The sequence below is a fragment of the Canis lupus genome, chromosome 8 (genome assembly GCF_003254725.2).
Source record: "Canis lupus dingo isolate Sandy chromosome 8, ASM325472v2, whole genome shotgun sequence".
NCBI lineage: Eukaryota > Metazoa > Chordata > Mammalia > Carnivora > Canidae > Canis > Canis lupus.
Genome location: NC_064250.1, coordinates 61616811 through 61640516, shown reverse-complemented (window position 1 = coordinate 61640516; position 23706 = coordinate 61616811). Strand labels below are relative to the sequence as shown.

The window sequence follows — 23706 nt, the reverse complement described above, 5'->3', positions numbered from 1 at the left end:
CCAGGGTGGGCCAGGCCCAGCCCTCCGAGCCCTGTCTCCTGCCCGCTCCTCGGGGGGCTCCCAGGTCCTCAGGGGCTGTGTGGTCTACACTGTGCCCCTGGTTAGGGAATCCAGCCAGATGGGGCCTCCTGCATGGCTGTTCCCAACTGGTGCCAGGGGGACGGGTCACAGGCGAGCTGGGAACTGCACCCAAGAGCTCCAGACACTAGTCTATGGGGACCGAGAAAAGTGTGCAGTTCGGGGCCTGCCCCCAGGGAGCCAGAAGGAAGGACAGCTGGGGCAGGGGGTGGAGCATTACCCGAGGCACCCCTGTCCCCACCCTTCCCGCCCTCCCGCCTCCTGCCCTTCTCCTCCCCTGAGAAGGGCTGACGTCCATTCTCTGCCCCTCCCCAGCCCCTGAGCCGGTGGGCAAGGGGAGCTCTGGGGGTGCCTGGCGCCCAACCGAGAGGCCCACAGGCTGAGCCACGCAACAGGGTGCTCTGCTGAGACCCCACAGAAAACACGGGGACTGAGACACACATAAAGCACTTAAAGCAGGAGGTCCTCATGGGGGGCCACAGCCACGGGCACTGGCGTCAGCTGCCCCGGGTTCCAGGCCCGACTATACGGCGTGTCAGCTGTGTGACCTCGGTCTGTCGTGCCCTCTCGGCTCACCCATCTGTATGAGGGAGGATACTAAGGTTACGTGACGTATCCGCTTGGTATAAAACCCAATCGGGGCCTTACCCTGAAAGCTCGGGGCAGCAGCCCCACAGGCAACAAGAGAGGGCTCAATGCAAGGAGAGCCGGGTCTGCATTCCCGCCCCCCATCCCCCCTGAGCTCCAGTCCTGGGCCTCAGTTTCTCCAGCCGGGGACTGAGAAGGCAAGGCTCTTGAAGGATGCTGTCTCTACCTCTGGGTTGTCTTCTGGAAGCCAGGGGACAGGACCACGGGAATGTGGGAACAGGCACGGGCGCCTGAGCCATGATGTCAGGCGGGTCACCCCTCCCAAGCCCCAGCTGCTCACTCGTCTGGGGACCGGCCCCTCGTAAACCCTTTAGTGAGCTGTGGGAAGCCGCAGGGGCCTCAGAGGGCCCCCCTCACTCGGGCCTGCTCTGTGCCAGGCCTCCAGAAACAGCCGACCCTGCAAGGTGGCCGTCCCCAAGGGCCCGGGTGCCCGGTCAAGGCCAGGGCAGGAAGGAAGCTGGACTACAAGGCCCTGGCCAAGGCCACCCCTCCTCTGCCTCCTTCCCTGCTCCTACCCTGCCCCTGCCCCTTCCCCCAGAAGTTCTCTCCAAGTTCCTGGGAGGAAGCCAGTGGCCCTGGCATGTGACAGTGTTTGGCTTTGTCCTGTCAGAGGAGCAATTTTTTCCTCTCCTTGGCCGCACTTGCTTTTAATGACTCAGGGCTCAAGTTGGATCAAAGGCTCCCTGGTGGGAAGGACAGCAGGACAGTGTGTTTGTTGTGAGAAAATCAGGTGGGTGGGCCCGGGAGTAGGACCGCCCTGAACTCCAGGTGGGGCTGAGGGGCCCCTACGTCCTTCCACCAGAGACACGGTGGCAGGGGCAGGGCAGGGAGGAAGGGAAAGGCACCCTTCGGGGTAAGGTGAGAGCAGGGGGGTTTCCCTGGCATGTTTGCCATGACCGAGCAGCCTCCGCTGGAGCTTGGGGTCCCAGTGGACCTCTGTCTTCAGGGATCAGGAAGAGGAGCCTGGAACCATTGCCACGAGCCTCTGACTTCCTTGGCCTTCCTTCTGTCTCACACGGGCCCCCTCCCCCTCCCGCCAGGCTGCCCTTGTTTGGGGGTCTTGGCAGCAAAGGAAGGGGAAGCTTTTCTCAGGAGCAGCTGCACCAATGCTGGTCCTTGAAGATGGCAAGAGGGAAGGGGTTTGGGGCCTGGAAACACTGGCTGCCGGCAGCCTGGAGCCTGGCCGTGAGGCCTACGCAGGTGGTAAACAGGAGGGAGGCGGCCTCCCCAGGGAGCCGTTGCCCAGGCCCCTGATGAAGCTGTTTTGCAGAAGGGAGCGCAGAGGGAGTGGAGGGAGCGGGAGGGAGCCGGAGCCTGTTCCACAGGGACGGCCTCGCTGGAGCCTGGGAGTCGGGGAGAGCCTGTGTGACCACGTGCACACACACCCCTGCATGGACCCTGCATACACCCTGCACACGTGCCCCCGTGCACACATTCCCTGCACACATGCAGCCCTCCAACCCCCAGAGTGCTGTGCAAGGCCACACGACAGGGCAGAAGATCTGGTTCAGCTCCCAGCCTCTCCACAGCTTGCCTCATGACTTTGGCATATCACCTAACCTCTCTGAGCCTCGGTTTCCCCATCTGCCAGGTGGAGCTAGGGCTCGTGCCCCTCTTCCTGGTTATCTTGACGCTTGACATAGTAGCTGCCCATGTGGTCAGTCATCCTTATTCCCCATTTAGTTAAGGAAACCACACCTTGGCGTGGGTCGGGAGAGCCCCAAGGACACGGGCCACGTCACAGGACCCGGACCTGAATCACACTCTGACCCCAGAGGTCTCGTGTACATATACTTGACACATCTGGCATCCACTCACGTGTGTAAGCACATACACACAGCGGTGACAATGGCCACCGTGTCCTTTACACACACTCACACTGAGCAAGTCACACGTCCCCGCCTCCCAACCATGTTCGGTTGTGAATTGGAATCTAGCTGTACCTCACGTACAGTAGTTGCTTATCTAACAGGGACCCTGGGCACAGGGGACTTCCGGGCAGTTTGGGGCTTAGTGAGGCCCTCAAGGACCCAGTTCTTTCCATCTCTCCGCCCCATCCTCAGCGTTAACCTGGTGCCGCAGAGTTGCAGGATGGCTGCTGCGGCTCTGGACGTCATGTCTGCATTCCAGCACGAAAGGAGGAAAGGTGGCCTCGGCGAACTCTCCTTTCACACCTGTCTCTTTTATGAAGACATAGAAGCTCTCCCACTCCTGCCCCCACAGACTTTCCCTTATATTGTACAGCCTGGAACTGGGTCATTGGCCACCGAGAGCTACAGGGGAGGCGGGGAGGCCAGAATCCGGCACAGGGGCACGGGGCGGCAGCGAGGCAAGAGTCGGGCCCTGGGCCTCCCCGCACTCCGCCTGTTTTGAAGCAAAGCAGGACTCTGATGGCCCAATGGAGGGCAGCAGGGCCCTGGGTGTCCCCCCGACCCAGGGGGCAGTGCGAGGACAGGAGAGCAGAAGGCACAGCAGTCAGAGCTCCCTGGGAAGGAAGGAGAGGGACCCCCCCCAATTCCAGAGCAGTGGGCCCGTAAAGACAATAGGCGCAGCCGGGAGAGGAGAGGGCCGCTCACCCCACCGTGGCCACCGAGGCACCAGAGTCTTGGCCATAACGTCCCGTGTCCTCCAAGGCCGATATCTGGTGCCATGGCCTGTTTCTTCCTCCCAGGCCACATGCAGTGGCAGCAACCCGGGGGGCCTCACACCTCGCCGGCCCCCTCATCAAGACCTGCCACCCTGCAGGCATGGACCTCTCAATCCCTTTCCACTTTGGAAAAACGGCAAGTCACAGAGAAGCCCACATGCTGTGGTGTGACCGCTCCCCACGGCCGCCAGGCCCCCAGGCCCCCAGGCCCCCATGGCCCCCAACCCCAGGATTGCTTGGAGATGAGGAGCCCTGAGGTGGCAGCACTTGGTAAAGACGGTTGGTAGAGGTTGGCTGCCTACCTGGCACCTTCTGGATGGAAGGTGGGATGTCTGCCCTTCTGCTGACAGAGTCTGGGGACAGACAGTCATGGCTGAGCCCGGACGGGGGTGCTTGGTCCTCGGGATCCAACCTTCCCCCCTGGGGACCTGTGACAGGCCTTCTCCCAGAGGCTTCCCTGCCCCTGCGTGTCCTGGGAGCCCTGGGAGCCCTAGGAGCCCTGGGAGCTGAGGCCCTGGAAGCTGAGGCCCTGGGAGCCCCAGGAGCCCTGGGAGCCCTGAGAGCCCTGGGAGCCCTGGGAGCTGAGGCCCTGGGAGCCCTGGGAGCCCTGGGAGCCCCGTGAGCCCTGGGAGCCCTGGGAGCACTGGGAGTCCTGGTAGCCCTGGTAGCCAGGGCTTAGGCCACGGCTTCCCTGCCTGCCCAGAGTGGCCTCTTGCTCCACTTGTGGCCCCGCAGACCCCGTCACAGCATCAAGTGTGACCAAATCTTTATGAACCAGAGTGTGAGATGGAGGCACAGGCTCCTGCGTGCGGGTCCCGGCCCCAGGGCACTTGCTGGCAGCACCCCGGGCAGCTCTCTGCGCACCGGCGGTGCCCGCACGGGACCCTCCTGGCTGGCCCCCCTGCACCTCAAGAGGCACACCTTCTCTGGCGCCCTTCTGGCCTCCGTTCTGAGAACTCAGCTCCCCTACATGCCTCGGGTGTCGAGGATGGGGCGCTACATCTGGCGGCTGCCCCCCGAGACAGCCAGCGGTGAGCCAGGCAGGAGGCCCCGGCACCCGCGTCAGCAGCAGGCCCGCCCCGCGTGCAGGTGAGGAGGGCCACCTGTCCAAAAAGGTCACTGAGGTTTGTGTCACTCAGAGGATTCGCTTCTTTCCACCACTGCGACTTGCAGCCCAAAGCTGGGGGTGCGGGAGGTGCAAGGAGGCCTCCCGCGTCCGGGGCAGGCGGGCCCCGGCAGGGGGACTGGGAGTGCTCCCTGGGCCGTGTGTGCTCCCTGCCCCGGAACCTGGCCGGAGGTCCAGGGAGCGCTGGAGCTCCCGTTCACCGTCCCCAAGTACAGGCTCCGGCTGGGGCTCGGGAGACCCTGCCCCCAGGGGGAGTGTCCAGTCCTGGAGAGGGGCTGAGGGCCGCGGAGGTCACTCGGAAGCCCTGGTTCCCAACTGGGGCGATCGTGCCACCCCGGGGGAGGTGGGACACACTTGGGTGGCTGTGTCTGGCTGGGGTGCTCCGGGGCCAAGGGTGCTGCTAACCATACTTCAGGATATAGGACAAGCCCACCGCAGAGGATTAGCTGAGCCCCAAACATCAGCAGCGCACCTGTGGCCAACGAGGGACATGGCCGGGGCTCGAGGCGGCTGGAGACAGGAGCGCAGGCTCTCCCATAACCATGCACTACCCTGGCGACACCCCGGGGTTCCTGATGGGGCTGCCGGGGGACGGCTCCGGGGTGGGAAAGCCTGCTGACCACAGGCCCTCACCAAGTCCCAGCAGGGGCCCAGGGACCAGCTCCCGGTGTGCACCACGGGGCGCCCAGGCTCTAGTGGGCTGGGGGAGACCCACGGAGGAGCTGGCCCGGTGTGAGGCTCCACCTACCTCCCCAGCTGGTCCCCGCCAGGCTTCCCGGCTCAGAGCAGTGAGGACAAGGACAGAGTCGCCGGGTCAGGGCCCGCGCCTGTCGCCAGCTCCCGCACACCCTGCTTCTGGCCTTCCGCCCACCGCGGCCTGGCCTCCTCTACTTTTCTCACCCCCGCCCCCGTCCCCCGCCGCCTGGACCCCCTCCTCCAGGATCCTGACCCCCCCAGCAGTGTCCTCCGGCCTGACCCTGTGGCCGCCCTCGATGGAGCCTCCCCTCCGCCCCCCTCAGGACTGACCACACCTTTCCTGTCCCCCCCACACCCACCCCGAGAATCCTGATTGAAGTCACTCCACGCGCTGGGCCACTCCCAGACGCAGCGCGTCAGGACACGTTTCCATTCAGCCCTCGGTCCTTTGAACGATCACGAACCACAACAAAACCCAGCTTTGATGAACTCGTTGCAAACAACCCTACACTTGTTTGTGCATATTTTAGTTTCAATAATGCAAAAGGGGACAAAGAAGAAAATGCAGGCTATGGCAGGAGGACAGTCCTGCGAGGACCCTGGCGGATATCCCCACACACGGATCCCACCCCGAAACCACACGGAAACCCCATCTCTTGGTATAAGGTGGTGTCACATGACCCCCTTTGTGCCGCGTCAATGTAGCGTGAGGAACTTTCCATGTCCGTAGGGTCATGTCCACCGTCCCCGATCTGCCTGCCGGGCAGTATTCCATCGGACAGGTGGAGTATAATCTAGCTTCCTCTGTTCCCTATTCATGGACATTTACGTGATTTCTAATTTTTTTGTCTTCACAATGCTCTGATGATTGTGTGTCACCCTTTGCTCGCTTGTCTGATTATTTGCTTAGAGCTGGATCTCGCGGGCACGTTTAAAAGTGGGCCACACGCTTCCAAATGGGCCTTTGGAAAAGTTGAGCCAACTTATGCTTTGAACCAATGGCAACGATACAAATAAATAACTACCGTGTATTCAGCACCTTTTCTTGCCCGGCACTGTCCTGAGCACTTTCTACATATGACATATTTAATCCCCCCACCCCCGCCCCCCGCGAACCTGCCCGGTGGCTGCTGTCGTTCCCACCGTACAAATGAGGAAGGTGAGGCCCCCGGGGAAATTTAGGCGGCTGCTCAGAGTCAGTAAGCAGCAGAGCATTGGCATCTGAAGGCACCCACTTCCCCCACTGCTGTGCACACTCAGACAAACATTCCTAATCTTTTGATAATCTAATGGGAAGGGGGCAAAAAAAAAAAAATCTGTGTTTCTTTTATTTCCATTTATGTTACTGGTAAAGTTGTGTTTTCTTTTTCCCCCAGTTGCTCATCAGCCATTCTTTTATGAGTTACTTCTTCACTGCTTTTCTCATTTTTCAACCAGGCCATTCATCCTGTTATTGATTTGTGGTGACACTTTACATATTCCAGTCATCAGCCCTGTGTCTTCACTTGCCTTATGCCCCGTTTAGACAGTGAGGGTCTATGGGGAGAGGGTGTGTGGGCCACCCCGCCCACCCCCGCCTCCCCTGGTGCCTGGCACGGGGCAGGCTTCCAGAAGAGGGAGTCCTCATCGTTCAAAGGGAGCGCTGGGAGTTCCTGGTGCTCTACGGGTCACAACCCAACTATCATTGACTCTTAGCTCCTTGTCGGCCTCTTGGCCTGAAGGAAGCATTTCCGTCTGTCTGGCCTGGGGCACGTCCCATAGGATGAGGTGCCCAGGGCAGGTGGGACAGGTGGGCTCTTGAAGTCCCTGACGGTGATGACACAGAGGCTGGAGGCAGCTTCCTAATGTGCTCTGCAGGGTTCCAGGGTCCAGACTGACTGGAAGCCCCTGCTTCCTGGGTGCAGGAAGCTCCATCCCTGCTCCATCCCTGACACCTCTAGCCACTTCCTGCCCTGGAGGACCCAGCCCCGGTGATACCCCGGGAGCCCCCACACTGCAGGTCCTGCAGTCGCCCTGTCCCCTAGCAGGTGGCCCCGAGCCAGGCCACCCTGCCTCTCCGAGTGTTCTCAGCCTCAGTACTCCCAGCTGCAGTGTTCCCAGCCTCAGTGCTCCCAGCCTCAGTGCTCCCAGCCTCAGCGCTCCCAGCCTCAGCACTGCCAGCTGCAGTGCTTGCAGCCTCAATGCTCCCAGCCTCAGAGCTCCCAGTAGTAGTGCTCCCAGCCACAGCACTCCCAGCCTAAGTGCTCCCAGCCACAATGCTCCTGGCCTTAGTGCTCCCAGCTGCACAGCACTCCCAGCCTCAGTGCTCCCAGCCACACAGCGCTCCCAGCCTCAGTGCTCCTAGCCTCAGAGCTCCCAGCAGTAGTGCTCCCAGCCTCAGTGCTCCCAGCCCGGGCTGAGCTCAGGGAGGGAGCAGAGGGAGGGCACGGGCGGCACAAGGGCCCCTTTGTGCCCGTTGCTAAGGGCCTGGCTGTATTTACTCAGCCTGGGTAAACAGGAGGTGCCTGGAGGCCCTCTCTGTTATGACAACCTACAGAGCATTTTCTTTCCTTCCTGAGGCTGCTGACCCTGGCGGCTCCAGGGGGGTTCCCCACCTCGGAGGGGCTTCCCCAGGACCCAGCGGGATGTCTTCGCATGCAGGGGCAGGGCTGGAGGACACAAGAGGGCTCACTCAGCACCCCCCACCAAGGCTCCGCTGGAGACACTGAGGCCCCGGGCAGGAATGGGGAGATGAGGCGGGGTGGGGGTCTCTGGCCCCAGGTCACAGAGCAGGGGCTGGCTGAGACGGACCTGGCGGGGGGTCGTCTTCTGCATGGGGCTCATGTGGGAGGCGTCCACCTGCCCCTCGAACACCGGTCGTCACCACCTCCTGCCAGCCCTCGGGGAGGTGGGGGAGTCGGGGTGGGGGAGGCCGCCCAGCCCCGCGCCCAGAAGTCCTCAGCACCAGGCCCGGAAGGTGGAAAACCTCCCAAACTGTAGGCGTTTTGAAAGGTCTCACTGTCTTACCCAACCCTTAACAAGACAGGGTTAAGGAAGTCGTGGACTCGTTTCTAGTGCTTGCGATTCGTCAATAATCGCCCTTAACGCCCGTCCCAGGGCCAGAGCACAGGTACAGGATCCCTTTCCTGCAGACACGCGCCAGGGCCGAGGAGGTGCATCCAGTGAGGGCTCCCTCCCTGGCGGCTTGAGCCCCGAGGGTATCTCCGTCCTGCCCACGGGCGGTCGCCTCCTTTGCAGAGTGTCAGAGGGCTACCTTGGAGCCCTCGGTGCATGACAGGCCTCCTGCGACCGGCCTGGCCCAAGGTGGCCAGCAGCCAGGGCTCCCGTGTGACCTTCAGCCAGTGCCACCCTCCCTGGCTCCCTTCCTTGAGGAGAAGGACAAACTGTGCTCTGGGCTCTGCCTCTCTTGCCCCGAGGTCCCCGTCAGGCCTCCCCTCACACGGAGGACCCAGAAGGGCCAGGGGTGGGAATTGGGGGATCAGAAACTGATTTCCAGGGATATGTGTGACTCCCGGGCAGGTGTCCAATGGGCTTCCGCCAGGCCAGGTGCTCCTCCTGGCCCGAGCCCCAGCCACCCCTCCTGCCCACACCCCAAGCTCCACAAACAAAGGCCCTGTGTACCTTGGCCGGCGGGACACTCACACGGGGAATCCTTTAGGGAACAGAGTGGATTTCCTCAAAGGTGGGGGTGGGCCATCCTGGGGAGGCCTTCTGACCCAGGATCACCCTTCTCTGGCAAACAGCCCACAGCTCAGGGCCAGGCCCTGGGGTTGCTGTGAGCCTGGCCAAGTGTTCATCAAAGGGCCCAGGCAAGGCTCTACCCTCACAGGAGGAGGTCTGGGCACATGACCCCACCTGAGGATGACACACTTGGGCTGCCCCTCCCCACCCCCCAGGGCAGCCAGCCCTGCACTCAAAGGCTCCTCCCTGGCCCTTCTCTTACATCCCTTCCACCTCAGAATGTTGCTCCAGCACAGTGGTATCAGCACAGACTTCTGAGCCAGCCTTGGCCAGATGGCAGACAGCAAGGAGGGAAAGCCGGATTTGGGGTATTGGACTCCTCCCTGTACCGGCACTGTGCCTCCGCCGAGCTGGCCATTACTGTCCTCACTTACAGATGGAGAAACCGAGGCTCACCAGGTCCTGGGTGGCATAGGAGAGAACTTACAGTGTGCCTTCTGGTGGGCCTAGGACCACTTTGTGCCTGTGCTCCCATGCTGCTCTCAGAAAGAAGCAAAGAGCTCCACTGTGCCCATTAGCTACATGACCTGGGCATGTTACCCCACTGCTCCGGGTCCCAGGTTAATGACTCGTACCCCTGTTCTAAAGGTGGTGCAGTAGGTGCATTCATGCATCTTGAGCGCTGGGAACAGCCACGGTGTATCAACACCGTTACGCAAGCTTACTGGACGATGACAATGAGCGTGACAAAGATTACAAGATGAAACTCTCTGGGAAAGTAAAACATCTCAGGTCTGTGGAATCCAAACATTTTTCTAGCTGAGGTCCCTCCGGGGATCTAGGATTCTGGGAAGTGGGGCAGTTGGTCATCCTCTCAGTTTGTGCCGCCTGCAATGGTCTGGGCTGGGCTGGCCCCTGGGCCACTGTCTCAAAATTCTCCAAAGGCCAGGGGAGCTAAGAGCACCCTTCCTTGGCCTGCCCCTGACCCTACCTCAGCCTGGGTGGGACGCTAGCTGGGGGCACCTGGAGACGTGAGGTCATACATCGGTCAACATCTGCCCCATTGACGCAGGTTGGTTTCTCCTCTACAGTCCTGCACTGGGCATGGAGCCTCTAACAGGGAACACAGCAGAGGGGCCCAGGCCTCAAGGTGCTTGAAAGTGACAGGCAAGCAAACCTGTACATCATCACCATGGGATTTCTTTGGGGGAGGAGGTAAGAGATTATGGTTCCAGAGAAGAGGGAGACCAACTTCAAGGCAGCCCCAGAGCAAGGCAGAAGCACCCAGTGCCCCCAGGTTGGTACTACTATGCCCATTTCAGAGATGACAAAAGTGAGGCTGAAAGAGGTAAAGGGACCTGCCCAAGGTCACACAGCTAGTAAGGGGCAGAGTCACATCCTCCAAGCCCTCCGGGGGTTCGTGTTGCTTCCAGCAACCAAGCCTTGATCCATTTGACCCTGGGTCAAAGGCCAAATTGTGACACCTCCTCCTTTCCTGGAACCTTCCTTCTGTTTTGTCTGGGGGAAACAAGAAAAGAAGGAGAGGTCTGCAAAGGCAGAGAAGGGGAGCTTATTCTGATTTGCAAGCCCAGGAAGGAAGTCCCAGGGGGATCCGGCTTTGTGGCCCTAAGTTTACTCCCTACACTGTCTCTCCAGAGGTGTAGGGGGCAGCGAAGAGAGGACGAAGCCCCAGGAAGGTGGAGTGTGCACTTGCAAGCACGACATGAGGCAGGGTACGGTCAGCCTGGAGCAGCGCAGGAGTAGGGACACGGGGCTGCCTGGGCTTTGGCCCCATGGCCTTAGTGAGTCCCATAACCAAGGTGACAACTCCCATGGACTGCAAGCCTACACCGTGCCAGGCACCATGAAGAACACATTTTACACGTCACCTCACTGAATCCCAAGGTCGCTCCAGAAAGACTATGTCCCCGAGATCACAGAGGGTAAGGGACTTAGCCAAAGTCCCAAAGTGAATGAAAACCCGGGTCTGGTTTACTCTGGAGCCTGTATTCTCCGCCCTAGCCCTGGCCTGGCTCTGAGCACGTTTGGCACATGCAACGGAACCTGCCCCCACCTGGGCCAGGATGACTCTGGAAGAAGAAAAGAAGTGGAACTGGGTGCTCGTAGAATAGGCCAGACTTTCAGGAAAACACCTGTTTTGTGGGCTCTCTGGGGGTCACTGGCTGGGACCACAATGCTGAACCACATCCTGCATGGGCACTGGGACATTTGTCGGGTGAAATCTGAATGGAACAGGCACTGCCAATCGTCTTGGAAAGAACGTTCATGAACAGGATGTGTCGGGGGGGTAGCAGCGAGAGGGATGGAAGGATATTCTCCTCTTCTTGGCCTCACGCTTTTAGCCCCGGGGCCTAATGGGGCCTAACCGGGCTTCGGTGATGGGTGAGCTTTCCTGGATCACACGGAGGCAGCTGGGAGTTAAAAGCAAACTTGTGCCTCTGTCGCCCACCGCAGGTGTTACTGGAGCACCAGTAACAAGAACAATGACTAAGAAAAAAAAAGAACAATGACCAAGGAGCCCTCAGCCTCCATGCAGGGGCATCTTTCTGGTCGCCCTAGGGTTGGGGGGGCACCCACCTGGGGAGAGCCATGTCCTCGTGCCTTCCGAGGCCTGAAGAGCATTGGCAGGGAGCCCTGCAGTCTTGACAGGCTCCAGAGAAGAGGGCAGACCCTACCTCATTGCCTCAGGGCAAGCTTCCAGAGAGTGCAAGAGGTAGCCATGGTCCAGGAAAACGTGTGGAATCAGCAGGACCCCTGTGAGGGGGCTGGTTTCCAGCCAGGGATCAGCACCAAGTGGGGTCCCAGAACGGAGGTGAGCACGAGGGGGTCAGAAACGCCACGCCAGCTTGCTGTCCCTGGATGTTCTTTAGCTAACAAATCACCCCCAACACTTAGTGGCTGCCAACAATAACGTTTTACGACGACACCCCACAGTTCTGGGGGTCGACCCGTTGTCGTGTGGTTGCAGCGACTGGGGCCGGACCTGGTTTTGAAGACTTCTGCGTGCCTGTGTCTGGTGCTCGAGGCTGCCCACCAGCTGGCATCTCCGCAGGGCCACGGGCTGCAGCATCCACCTGTGGCCTCTGTGTGGCTTGGGCTTCCTCACACCATGGAGGCTGGCTTCCAAGGGTGGACAGCCCAAGAGAACCGGACAGAGCTCTGTCGCTTTCTTCCGACCCAATCTCTGAAGCCACATAACGTCACCTCTGACACGGTCACGGGCCTGCCAAGATTCAAGGTGGGGAGAGACCCCTGCCACACAAAAGGGTGAGGGTCGGTATCACACCATAAGAAGAGCGGGGTTGGCAGAGGGAGGTGTGGTGGCACCATCTTTGTGAGAGACAAGCTGCCATCTTCAGTAACTGTTGAGTGCCGACTGCGAATCAGTAGTGACCCCGCAGCGACAGCTCCTGCCTCGCGGAGCCACCATGCTGGTTGGGGAGTACAGCCGAATCGGTGAACTAAATAAACAGGCCAACCAGATAAATAGGTAAACTCAATGGCCTATCAAGTAGGGGTATGTGCTGAGGGGGACAGTAGCATAGGGTGGGGGACTGGGGTTGCAGGGCAGAGGTGACATACAGGTCAGTTGGCCGTATGAACATGGCTGTGGGAAGGTCCAGAGACAGAATTCCAGGAAACACATCAGGCAAAGCAGAGGCATGTGGGGCAGGGGGTCTGGGGTGCAGGAAGCACCCCAGGGCCCACAGGGCAGCAGTGGACAGAGAGGGAGAAGCTTGGGAGGCAGTAGGAGCAGGATGTGCTGAGCTGTTGGTCTGTCTCTGTGGGGCCTTGGGCTTCTGCTCTGAGCAAAGCAGGGGCCAGGGGTGGGGAAATGGAGAGTTTTGAGCAGAAGCAGAGGAATTTCAACTCCAAGAGCAGGAATTGGGCATTGAAGAGCACTCAACCCAATTCTCCTATGCCTCAGCCTTTGCTTGCATGCCCTTAATGATGGCGAACTCACCCTTTTGTTATTGATGGAGTTTGTCTTGTCATGAATGAAAATGAAGCCCTGGTCACTTGCCCTCATTATGGCCGGCCTCTGAGACCACTAAGTGGTCCCTCTTCCATCCCTTGACCTTTTAAGGGGGGGATGTCAAACCCTCTGAGTCTTCTCCATGTTGAACCTCAGGCAATTCTCCCACTAAGGTACATATACCTCAGCCTCTTCACCATATGGGTCATTTATGTGTGTCCTTCTTCTACAGACAGATTGACAAAATATAGCCCAACGGCTAAATCAGGCCCTCGGTCTGCTTTTGTAAATAAAGTTATCAGAACACAACCACACTCACTTGTTTACCATGGCCCATAGCTACTTTGTGCAGAGCTGAGTTGCCACCCCAGACACTGTACCACCCATGATGTTCCAATATTTAGTATTTGGCCCTTTATAGGGAAACCGTTCTGACCCCTGTCCTAAAGGTGTGTGTGCCTCAAGTCTTGCTCTGGCTCCAGTGCTGAAAAGAGATCACCAGGGTCAAGGAGAGACACAAGGAAGCCCAAAGAAGGGTGGACTCTGAAGCAGTAAAGAGCATTCCAAAGCACAGGATTATCATACTTTTCTATATATTTGTCCAACTCAAACATTAATTTACACAAACATAATATTTCAAAATTAGAATTCCTATCTAGTTCTCCGCAAAGGTTTCTAGGACATCTCTGGTTGAACAAATACAGATTTCTGTGTGTTCTTTCGTGACGTAGCAGCGCCAGAGCCCCAAACCTTACCTCGAGTCCCTCCGCTCGGCCTGTTAGGGGCGCAGCTGTTGAGCACAGAGCCGGGTGGTATCCTGAAGTGCAATTAAAAACCACAGATTCTTAACTCTGACACATAACAACATTAAAAACCGCAGCGGGCGTGAGGCCCACAAAGGGCTGAGTGTCTGAGGCTGACCGGCAGGGACCGGCCAACCACGTCTGCACCAAAGAAAGCGAGAAAGCCCACACCCCACCAGCCGGGCCGGCCTCCCTAGGAAACTTGGACTCTCCCTGGATTTTCCAAAGCAGAGGGTTTTTTTTTTTTTTTTTTTTTTTTTTCAGTCTCTATGGTCATGAACCATGAAAAGAAAGCCCTGAATTGTTTCCCAGGGAAGAAAGGAGAAAAAGAAAACACTAAAACCATTGCTGGTTCAAAAATCTGCTTTCGTTCTTCGGCTGCCGTAAAGAAAACGAACATGCAGCAGAACTTAAAAAATTAGAGAGGGAGGCTAAAGAGGCGAAGTCTTTACCTCTCATTGATAGTACCTTCCAGAATCTGCACCCTTGGGTAGTTGAATGGTGTGACCTCACTTGGCCTTTTGTGCTGGGTTCTGGGTCAGGGTCTGCAGAGGAGAAACTCCAAGCACCCCCACTCCAGTGAGAGGGGAAGGTGGAAGAGTTAGGGGAGTAACCGCCGGGTGTCCCTGGCTGGGGCTTTGCATGGAAGGGGACTAGAGAAAGGAGCAAGGTTCCCAGGCCCAGGCCCCCTTGGTCACTGCCACCCACGATGGGATGCAGGGATACAGGGCAATATATGGGTAGCACAGGTGTCCGAGCATCTTCTGGAAGCTTCAATAATGAAATCCATGGGTAAAGAGCTTGGAGAGAGAGGTGAGTGTTACCAAGGGAACAAGGCTGAGGACACAGATAGAGGTTCAGCCTTTGGACCTTGACCGCAGAGGACGGGTAGGGAATGGAGAAGAGGGACCATGGATGCCTCCATGCTCAGACCCTGTCCTGGGTTGGATGAGGGGTGCTCTGACCTGCAGCTCACCTTCCCTGAGCGTTTTCTGGGCACCCAGACCGCTCTCTGCTACTCCCCCAAACCTTTTCTACGCCATGGCCCTGGCAGGAGGCCAGGAAGCTGGCACTGCACCAGATCCTCTTCCTGCCACTCAGGAATGTGCCCAGGGTCATGTTCAGTGTGGAAAAGCAGCTGCCTCGGTCTGGCCTCCCCAGCCTCAACCCCAGGTTGAGATCATTTCCTTTTCTCATTTGTTCCATAAAAAAAAAAAAAATCTCTCCCCCAGTTGGTGGATAGGCAGGGCCTGCTCAGAATGAGCCTCTGGGGAGAAGCTTCGAGCAAATCAAAGAGTAGAATGCAGAGCTCTGGAGGGAGCTGGAAGCGCTGAGTTCCAGTCAGATACCTCGGGAGCTGGCTCTGACCTAGGCGGGCTGCCCACGCCCTCTGAGCCCCACTTCCTCTGACACTCCCTTGAACATACTGAGCCTAATGATCTCTAGCATTCTTGGTTTTCTTAACAACCACAAGTAGATGATTAGCTTATTGCCTATGGTCGAAATGTGCAGTGTAAATGTCCCATGCCGGGGCCAACTGGGAGCCCAGGATGCCTAGTGAGAAAGCTGACCAGCTCAAGTGGCGCCAAAACTCTTACATCTCTCCATGAATCACAGCTAAGTATTGATCGTTTCACCTAACCATACTTCCATTCTTCCTCCTATCTTCCTTTACATTCTTCCATCCTTTTATCCCTTTTTATCTTTTTATCTACTCAACCATCCACCCATCCACCCATCCATCCACTCATCTATCCATCCGGCCATCCTTCCATCCATCCATCCACCTATCCATCCATCCATCTGTCCACCTATCCATCCATCCCTCCATCCCTCCATCCATCCCTCCATCCCTCCCTCCATCCTCTATCAACCATTCATTCACCCATCCATCCACTCATCTATCCATCCACCCATCCCTCCATCCTTTATCAACCATCCATTCTTCCACCCATCATCCATTTCACACTTTTTTACTTCCATCCATCCATTCCATCCAACTACTCTTTTATCTTTTCATGCTTTCTCTCTTCCTTCCTCTCTTTCATCTCTCTACTCTTCCTTCTAAGCATCCAAACTTGACTCTTTCCCTCCCTCCCTCCCTCCCTCCCTCCCTCCCTCCCTCCCTCCCTCCCTCCTTCCCTCCCTCCATCTATCCATCCTTTAACTTTATCCTTCCTTCCTCCCACCCAGCTGTCCATCCTTCATTTCATCCTTGTTCCTTCAATATATCCACCCATCCACATTTCCTCTTTTCCCTCCTTCCGTCTATCCATCTATCCGATCATTCTTTCTTCCATCCTTCCATTTATCCGCTCATTTTTCTATCCTTCAATACATTCATAGATTACATATTTATGAACAGCTACTTAAACTAGACACTGTTTACATTTTAATATTCATATATATTCATGTTCAATCTGAACAAACCATGTGACTATTCTAGGAATACTTCTTCGGGATCAGAAACTTCCAAATACTTGAGGAACAATATGAGAAATGGGACATAAATTGTGTTCACAATAAGTTGTACAAATCTGAGAAGAAATTATACAATTCTGGGGTCAGGATGGGTTTACTAGGACTTTGTGAGGGATTTGAGAGATGAATGTTTATCATACAGAGGAGGGAGGCCAAAGGAATGGAACATGCAAAGGTACAGAGGCATGACAACAGCATGGTGGTTCCTGAAACACAAGGGGAATGTTATGAAATAAGAAGGAGAGGGAGGAAGTGGGACATATGCAGGATTCCAGTTTCCAAGGGCCATCCAGGCCTTGCTGAGGAATTTGGACTCCGTCCTAAGGACAGTGTGGAGCCCTGGGAGTGAAAGACCCATCTGGCTGCAGTGGAGAGAATGAAATGGGGTGGGTCAGGGTGTGCCTGGACACAGGTCAGTTGGGAGGTCATTCTGGAAGGCAGGAGGGGAGAGAGGATGTGGTCTGGCAAGGTGATGGAGTTCAGATGGAGAGAGTGGGTAGGATAGAAGGTTATTTAGGAGGTGAGGAGATGAGGGTGAGGACACTGAGGGGACTCCTTCTCCGTGGTTAGGGGCAAAGATGTTGGGGCTAGGAATGCATGGGCAGCAGCGGGGGAGGGAGGGCAGGTGATAAGTCTGGGTCTGGTTAAGGATAATCTGAGGCCTGGAAGCATCCTGAAGCGGGGGTCTACTTGCCAGTGTGTGTGGATCTGGAGCACAGGACCCAGTCGGTCTTTGCTGCCTATTTGCTCATCTGGTTTCTGCTACTGCCCTCAGACTAAGGCTGGGCATTCATTCACTCACTTACTTGACAAAAGCTCTGCAAGCATCACATGTTGTTGGCCCTAGAATACATAGCAAACAGGCTATCAAAGTCCCTGACTTCCTGGGGGCTGCATTCTGGTGATGGGAACCCCCTCTGGACAGTCAGAGGTTGAGAGGTAAAGTGACTTTCCCAAGGGTACACAATCAGCTGGAGGCCAGGCCAGAGCAAAGTGGAAGCTCAGAGGAGCAGGGGAACAACACCGGCCAGCCCTACAGAAGACTCGGGAAGTTCCACGACTGTTCCAGCCTCTGGATGACTCAGCAGAGGGCTTCTCTGCAGCAGCCCAGGGGCAGCGGTGAGGCTCAGAGCCCTGCAGGGACGTAAAAGGACAGCCAGGTGTCCGTGGCCAGTTTCCCCTGCCTCTTGGGAGGCTGCTTGGTTTCCTCTCTCTCTTCCTGCTGGAACCTGCCTCCCCCCACTCAGCCCTGCCTGTCTCCTCAGCTTCCTGCTCCCTGCCCTGAGCTCCCACCACACCTTCACTTGGATCCCACAGCAACTGCCTGTCTGTCCTCTACGGCTGAGTTTGCCCCCGACTAGCTGTCGGGTTTCAGAAATGGCATTTGGCCTGAGTCACCTTCATTTCCTTCTCTGTAAAAGTGAGCCACCTGAGCTCAGGGACTGGAGCAGGCTTTGTGACCTGCGACAGGCCTGTCAGGGTATGCGGGGCTGAGCAGAAGCTGAGGCCAGTGCAGTGTCAAGCCCCAACCATGATAATAGATGCATTTCTTGAGCACTCGAGACTCTTGCCAGCCATTATGCAACTTTATCTTCACAAGCAGTCTACAGAATAGGCCCTTTTGCTACCCCTTTGTCTGCAGATGAGGAAGCAGAAATACAGACAGGTCAAGTACCTTGTCCTAGGTCGCAACAGCCAGCATGGGGCCTGGATTTGAACACCTAGCTCTAGTCCCCACATACTTCTGCATCATGCTATGTTCTTCTGGGAGCTGCCACTAAGGAGCAGAACCATGCTAGCCGTGGCAGAGGAAGTGTGGTGAGAGCTGAGCCCGCTCAGTATGAAGAAGAGATGGCTTGGGGACAGGAAATCCTTTCATCCCCCTCTTTATCTGGTTAACTCCTACCCACCTCTTAGAATGTAAGGGTCTTCTTCCCAGATCACTGTCTTTCTGGATGCTTCTGGGGAACAGGTAATCATCTCTGTCACAGGTGACGATTTCTTTGCATCTAGCACCTGGTTGCACCAGGCACGGGCTAAGCATTTGACATTTTTTCTTTCACTGAATCTTCACAGCCAGTGTCAGTACTTGGCTTGGCTGGGCAGAGGTCTCCGATGGCAGGAGCAGAGCCCACCAGAGCCAGCTTAAGAGAAAGGGAGCATACACTGGAAAGCTCCCCAGGTGCTTGCGGGAAAACTAGTCACAAAAGATTGCAGTCAGACCCTGGGAAGATATCAAGAACGCTTGCAGTCCTCTACAGCTCTCTCTTAATGGAGTTTCTCCTGTGGTCCTGAGACCCTGGGACCCAAGTCTCCTCCATGTAGGAAAAACTTCTCTCTCTCAGGACTATCCAGACATACAGGGGTTGCCCTGGCAGATGGCAGTGACCCACCCCTAGAGACCTGGAAGCAATGGTGGGAAATGTGTGGAGGAAATGGGCCAGCCCTGATGGGGACGTGGGCTCAAGCAGCCTCTGACAGGCTTGTTCCATTTCAGCCATTGGGAGCTATGGAAACCAGAATCAGATTTCCAATGCCTCCTCAGTGTCTCCAGCAGGATGTCCAACGAACATCTCAAAAAGAACATGGCCAGACTAGGTCTGTCCTCCCAAACCTGCTCTGCCCACATCCTTCCCCATCTCCGTTGATGGCAACTCCATCTTTCCAGCTGCTCAGGCCAAAACTTTAGTCATCCCTGATTCTTCTCTTTCTCTTCCATTCCACATTTGATCCTTCTGCAAATCCCGTTGGTTCGACCCCCAGAATCACTCCAGAATCTGCTGGCTCCCTCCATTGCTCTGGCTACAACCTTGTGCAAGCTTCCCCACCATCTGCTCCCACTCACCCCTTTTACCTCTTCCCTGACTTCTCCCTGCTATTTCTCCAGCACAGCCTCTGCACGGGCTGTTCCCTCTGCCTGGAGCCCCTTTCTGTCCCTCAAACCTCACGTGTGCATGGCTGAGTCTCTCAACCCCTTCACATCTTTGCTCAGGAGTCACTTTCTCAGTAAGCCTCAGCGTAACCTCCATATTTAACACTGCAACTGCCTCCCCGCTTCCGAGCTCATGCTGGGTGCTCCCAATTCCTCTTATCCTGCCAGGTTTTTTTCCTTTTTCTTTTTCCATAGCATTTATCACTTTTAACACTATATAATTTCAATATTTTATTATCTATTATCTGTCTCCATTCACTAGAATTTAAGCTTTATGGGAATATAGACATTACTTTTTCGACTTAACCGATATATCCTAAACATCTAGAATAATGACTGATCTGACATAGGTGTTCAACTAAAAAATATAATGGAGGGACACCTGGGTGGCTCAGCGGTTGAGTGCCTGTCTTCAGCTCAGGGCGTGATCCTGGGGTCCCAGGATCGAGTCCCACATCAGGCTTCATGCAGGGAGCCTGCCTATGTCTCTGCCTTTGTGTGTGTGTGTCTCTCTCTTATGAATAAATAAATAAAATCTTTAAAAAAATATAATGGAAGGGTGAGACTGCAAGTAAGTCAGGAGCTGAGAGCCTGAGGATGTCCCTAGGAGCTGGTCAGGGAACATGGGGTCCCCTCTCATATTGGGCTTGGGGATCCAGGCAGACTCAGCCCAGCTTCCTCTCTACCTCCTCATCCGCCCCTTCCCTACTTTTATGCATAGTGGATTGTACACTGGGGAGGGACTTGTTCTTAACTATATCCGTAAAGATTTTGGGTGTGCTAAATAAAAAAGCCCCTTGAATTGTGCCAAAATTTTAGATTCACTTGAGAGTTTGTTGTTGTTGTTGTTGTTATTGGGGGTGGGAAGATGTCCCCCCCCCACCCAGCATTTACCACCTTCTGATATGCTATGTTATTTACTTATTATGTTATGTTTCTAAATTTATTATTACTTGTCAGATTCTAAAGGGGCTTTCTGATCCTAAACAACTGAGAACTACTTGTCTCAATCATCTTACTGTTTCCCTTGTGGCCAGTAGGAGTTCCTGGGCTCCCAGACCTAGGAGTTGCTCACCAAGCTCCCCTTGGTCTGTGACTACAGCCTTTACCCAATAGGAGAAGTGACACTTGGCACCCTAGGCCTCAGGGAGTCCCCCAGACTCTCCTTCCTCTGCTCGCAGCCTGGTAGTTCCCAAGCCCCCATAGACCCCGCCCTTCTTCATCTCAGGTGTTGGCCTGACTGTGCCCCCGCAGGATTAGCCAGACCAAAATGGTGTCCTGGAAGGTTGCTGTGGTGCTCTCCGTGGTCCTGAACCACCACCTCACTAGTCTCTGCTCTGGATGAGATCTCTCTTTGAGAAGTAGAGGCAGGGAGAAGGGAATTGTGTGGCCCCAGAGGACTCCCTCCCCATGCAGTTTACACTTACCTTCCCTGAAACTCTAATTCTGCTTCTTTTGCTTTTATTAAATCTTATCTTTGAGGACTTGGCCGAGTTGTCACTTCTCAGGGATGTCTTCCTGGGCTCTGCAAAACTGAGGGTGATCTCCTCTTCTGTGTTCACATAATGTCCTGTACTTCACATATTCCAGTGTGTGGGGACCACCTGTCCAAACCCCATCAGCCAATTTTAAGCTCCTCGTCTGTCTCCCACACATAGGAAATGACAATAAATCTTGGCTGAACAAATGAGTTAATGAATGAAATGAATGAGTGGTGGACAGTCTGGGGAAGGAATGCTCTCATGTTTGTTTCTACCCTTTGATATAGCCAGGACTACTATGCCAGGCTCTCCATGCTAGTATGGTGGAGAGAAATAACAGGTTGGCATGGTCCTTCCCCTAAGGAACATTGTGGAGGAATTAACAGTGGTTAATATGCTGGGTCTCATTTTACAGGTGGGAAGACTTGGGGGTCAGAGAAATGATGCAATTCTTCTGTAACCACATAGCTCAGGAGTGATGGAGATGAAACCTGGACCTCGTACCCATCACCTGCCTATGCCATCACTTCCCCTTTCTAGGTTATAGTTCACACTCCTGTGTAATGAAGACATTGAACTAACTCTTTCTCTAAGGGAATTTTCCAGCCTATCCTATTCCTTGGGTTATAACTTCTCAGGCCACTAACACTGCACAAAGAAAGGTCTTTGCTCCAAGGCATAGTTACGTCTCCAAGTCATGTTATCAGAAACGAGGTGGGGTGCCCCTGTTTTCCATGAGCTGGGTTCTCAGCATCAACCTAAAGTGTCTACACGGTCAAGGCTCATGAAGTGAGGCACAATACAACCCAGCCTCATCTCAATCTGGTCAATAGCCAGGGCTTCTAAGACAGCTCACATCCCACCTGCTGCAGTGAACTTATGGGAACTGGGGGAAATTCTATTGTAGTCAAACCAGGAACCCTCTCCTGCCAAATTTTGAGAGGTGGGGACCATAAGCCCTGAACTAGTGTCAGTTTTCCCTTCCTGGAACTGTCTCACATATGTGCCACACAACCACACAAGCTCCAAGTCTCTGCTTCTGGGGCAGTCAAAGCCTGGGTTCTACAAGGCTTTGATGATCAAAAATGGGCTGTGGTATTCAAAGCTACTGAATAAAGACTGTTTACTCAAGGGACAGGGGTTTTGACAAAATGGGGTCCGCAGGAAAAAAAATCAAGTAAGTACCTGGGGAGGTGAAATGTAGGAGATTCCTCATTAAGCCACGACCTACCAACCCTGAAAGGAGCAGCTGGCCTCCTGCTGGGGACTGAGGCTCAGTCAAGGGGGAAGGCCAAGGACAGAGGGAGGAGCCAAGATAGACCGTGAGACCCTGACAGGGAAGCCTAGAGGGAAGTTGCTAAAGGCTGGCTTTATGACCTTCTTACTCCCATTCTTTTCCTGTGTACCCCTGGCTCTCAGCAGCCTGCCTGTTCTCTGGGGCTGAGCTATCACATAGCTACTCCCATCTGTGTTGTCCTCAGGTGCACCATGACTGCCCGAATCACGGCTAAGCCCTGGAGAGAGGACCTGGGCAAGTCAGGAGGCCTGTGCGACCTTGGACAAATCATCCAAGCCACCCTTCTGGCCCAATGTCCCAGCTGTAAAAAAGGGATGAGCTAGATATTCTCTGAGGGCCTTTGGTGTCAGTCACACCAAGGCCTCCATCCTAGATTCCGAGGGGGGAAGGGCTAGGTCTCCACAGAGAGGCCATGCTGGCCCCAAATCTAGAAGCAGTTGTAGCTGGCCGCCTACGCACAGGCAGGCAGGCGGAAGGCAGGGTGCTGCAGCCTCGTTGCCAAGCAGAGAACTTTCCACTGGGTCCAGGTTTCCATCACCATGGCAACTACTGGGGGTTGGAAGCAGAATTCCTCAGAATTCCAGGGAGATTATATGGGGGAGGGAAGAATAAGAAAAGGAGCCCTAAGCAAGCCCCCGAGTGGACAAAGCTGGCACCCAAATGGGCCCCACATTTCCTCTTTGCCTCTTTTGTTCCCTTCCTCTTTCAATGTTTCTCTCTGCATCTTTTTCTCTTTTCTCTAAACCCCTCTTCCCCCACTCCTTTCCCTGATCCCTCGCTCTTAGGAGGGAGGCTAATTAGTGGCTAATATTTAGTGATCGAGTACTATATACCGGGCATCATTTCAAGTGTTTTACATATGTAAACTCCTATAATCCTCCCATCCTCTGTAGTAGGTTCTATCATCCCCATTTTACAGATGGGGAAGTGGAGGCCCAGGGAAGTTAGGTGACTCACCCAGCTCACACAGTAAATGGCAGATTCAGTCTAGTTGGGCTCCCATGACTACATCCTCAGCCTATGGGGTCTGGATGGTCTCCCTAGTCTGAAAAATTCCAGGTGCTGCTGATGAAATCGGGGGTGGGAGTGACAGAGAAGGGACACAGGCAGCATATGTTTATGCCTTGGAGATCCCACAGGGCCTTCCCTGCTTCCCCCTTCCCTCTGCTTGCAACCTACACTTATCTTCCTGGTTGAGCATACCTTCCTGGCACTATTGGCCAAGTTACCTGGCCCTGGTTGACAGCCAACTCGCTCAGGCCCAGAGATGGCAATGGGTCTAATGTCATTGGGAGGTCCAGAAGACCAGAGACCTGGATGTCATTTCCAGCACCCCTTCATTCCTCTTGAGATACCCTGGGAAAGAGAACCTGACCCAGAAATTCTGGCCTATGCCACATCATGACCCTGCAAGAGAATCATGCAGAGTTCCGAGAGATTCACTTCTCTCCTCAAGACCTTCCAAGTCATAGTGAGAGGCTGGTGGTAGGTCATATATAAAGATATTGTGGCAGCAGCAAATACAGCAACTCAGTCAGGCCAGTCACTTGGCATGACTTTCATGGTGAGCCACTCAACCAGGCTCCTAAAGACCAAAACAGGGGCACCTAGGCGGCTCAGTCCATTAAGCACCTGATGTCTGCTCAGATAGTGATATCAGGGTCCTAGGATCAAGCCCCACAGTGAGGAGGCTGTTTTCCTCTCCCTCTGCCCCTCCCCCTGCTCATGCTCTTTCTCTCAAGGGGACTTGATGGGATGAGCACTGGGTATTATACTACATGTTGGCAAATTGAATTTAAATTTTAAAAATGTAAAAAAAAAATATTTAAAAAAAAAAAG

General features: G+C 55.4%; 1 long non-coding RNA gene across 3 annotated transcripts in view; it reads right to left on the bottom strand.

Moving 5' to 3' along the window:
- The window catches only part of LOC112657702 (uncharacterized), a 30245-nt gene extending 7009 nt beyond the window's left edge, over positions 1-23236 (bottom strand). Inside the window, exons 1-3 of one of the 3 annotated variants that reach the window (XR_004817938.2) lie at positions 23071-23236; positions 20517-20693; positions 13629-13690 (exon numbers count right to left, since the gene is read on the bottom strand). This is a non-coding gene — a long non-coding RNA (uncharacterized LOC112657702). Of the gene's footprint in view, positions 1-13628; positions 15669-20516; positions 20694-23070 lie in introns of those variants that run through there. The other 2 variants (XR_003135235.3, XR_004817937.2) reach the window with 2 other exon arrangements.
- Between the last annotated feature and the right edge of the window lie 470 nt (positions 23237-23706).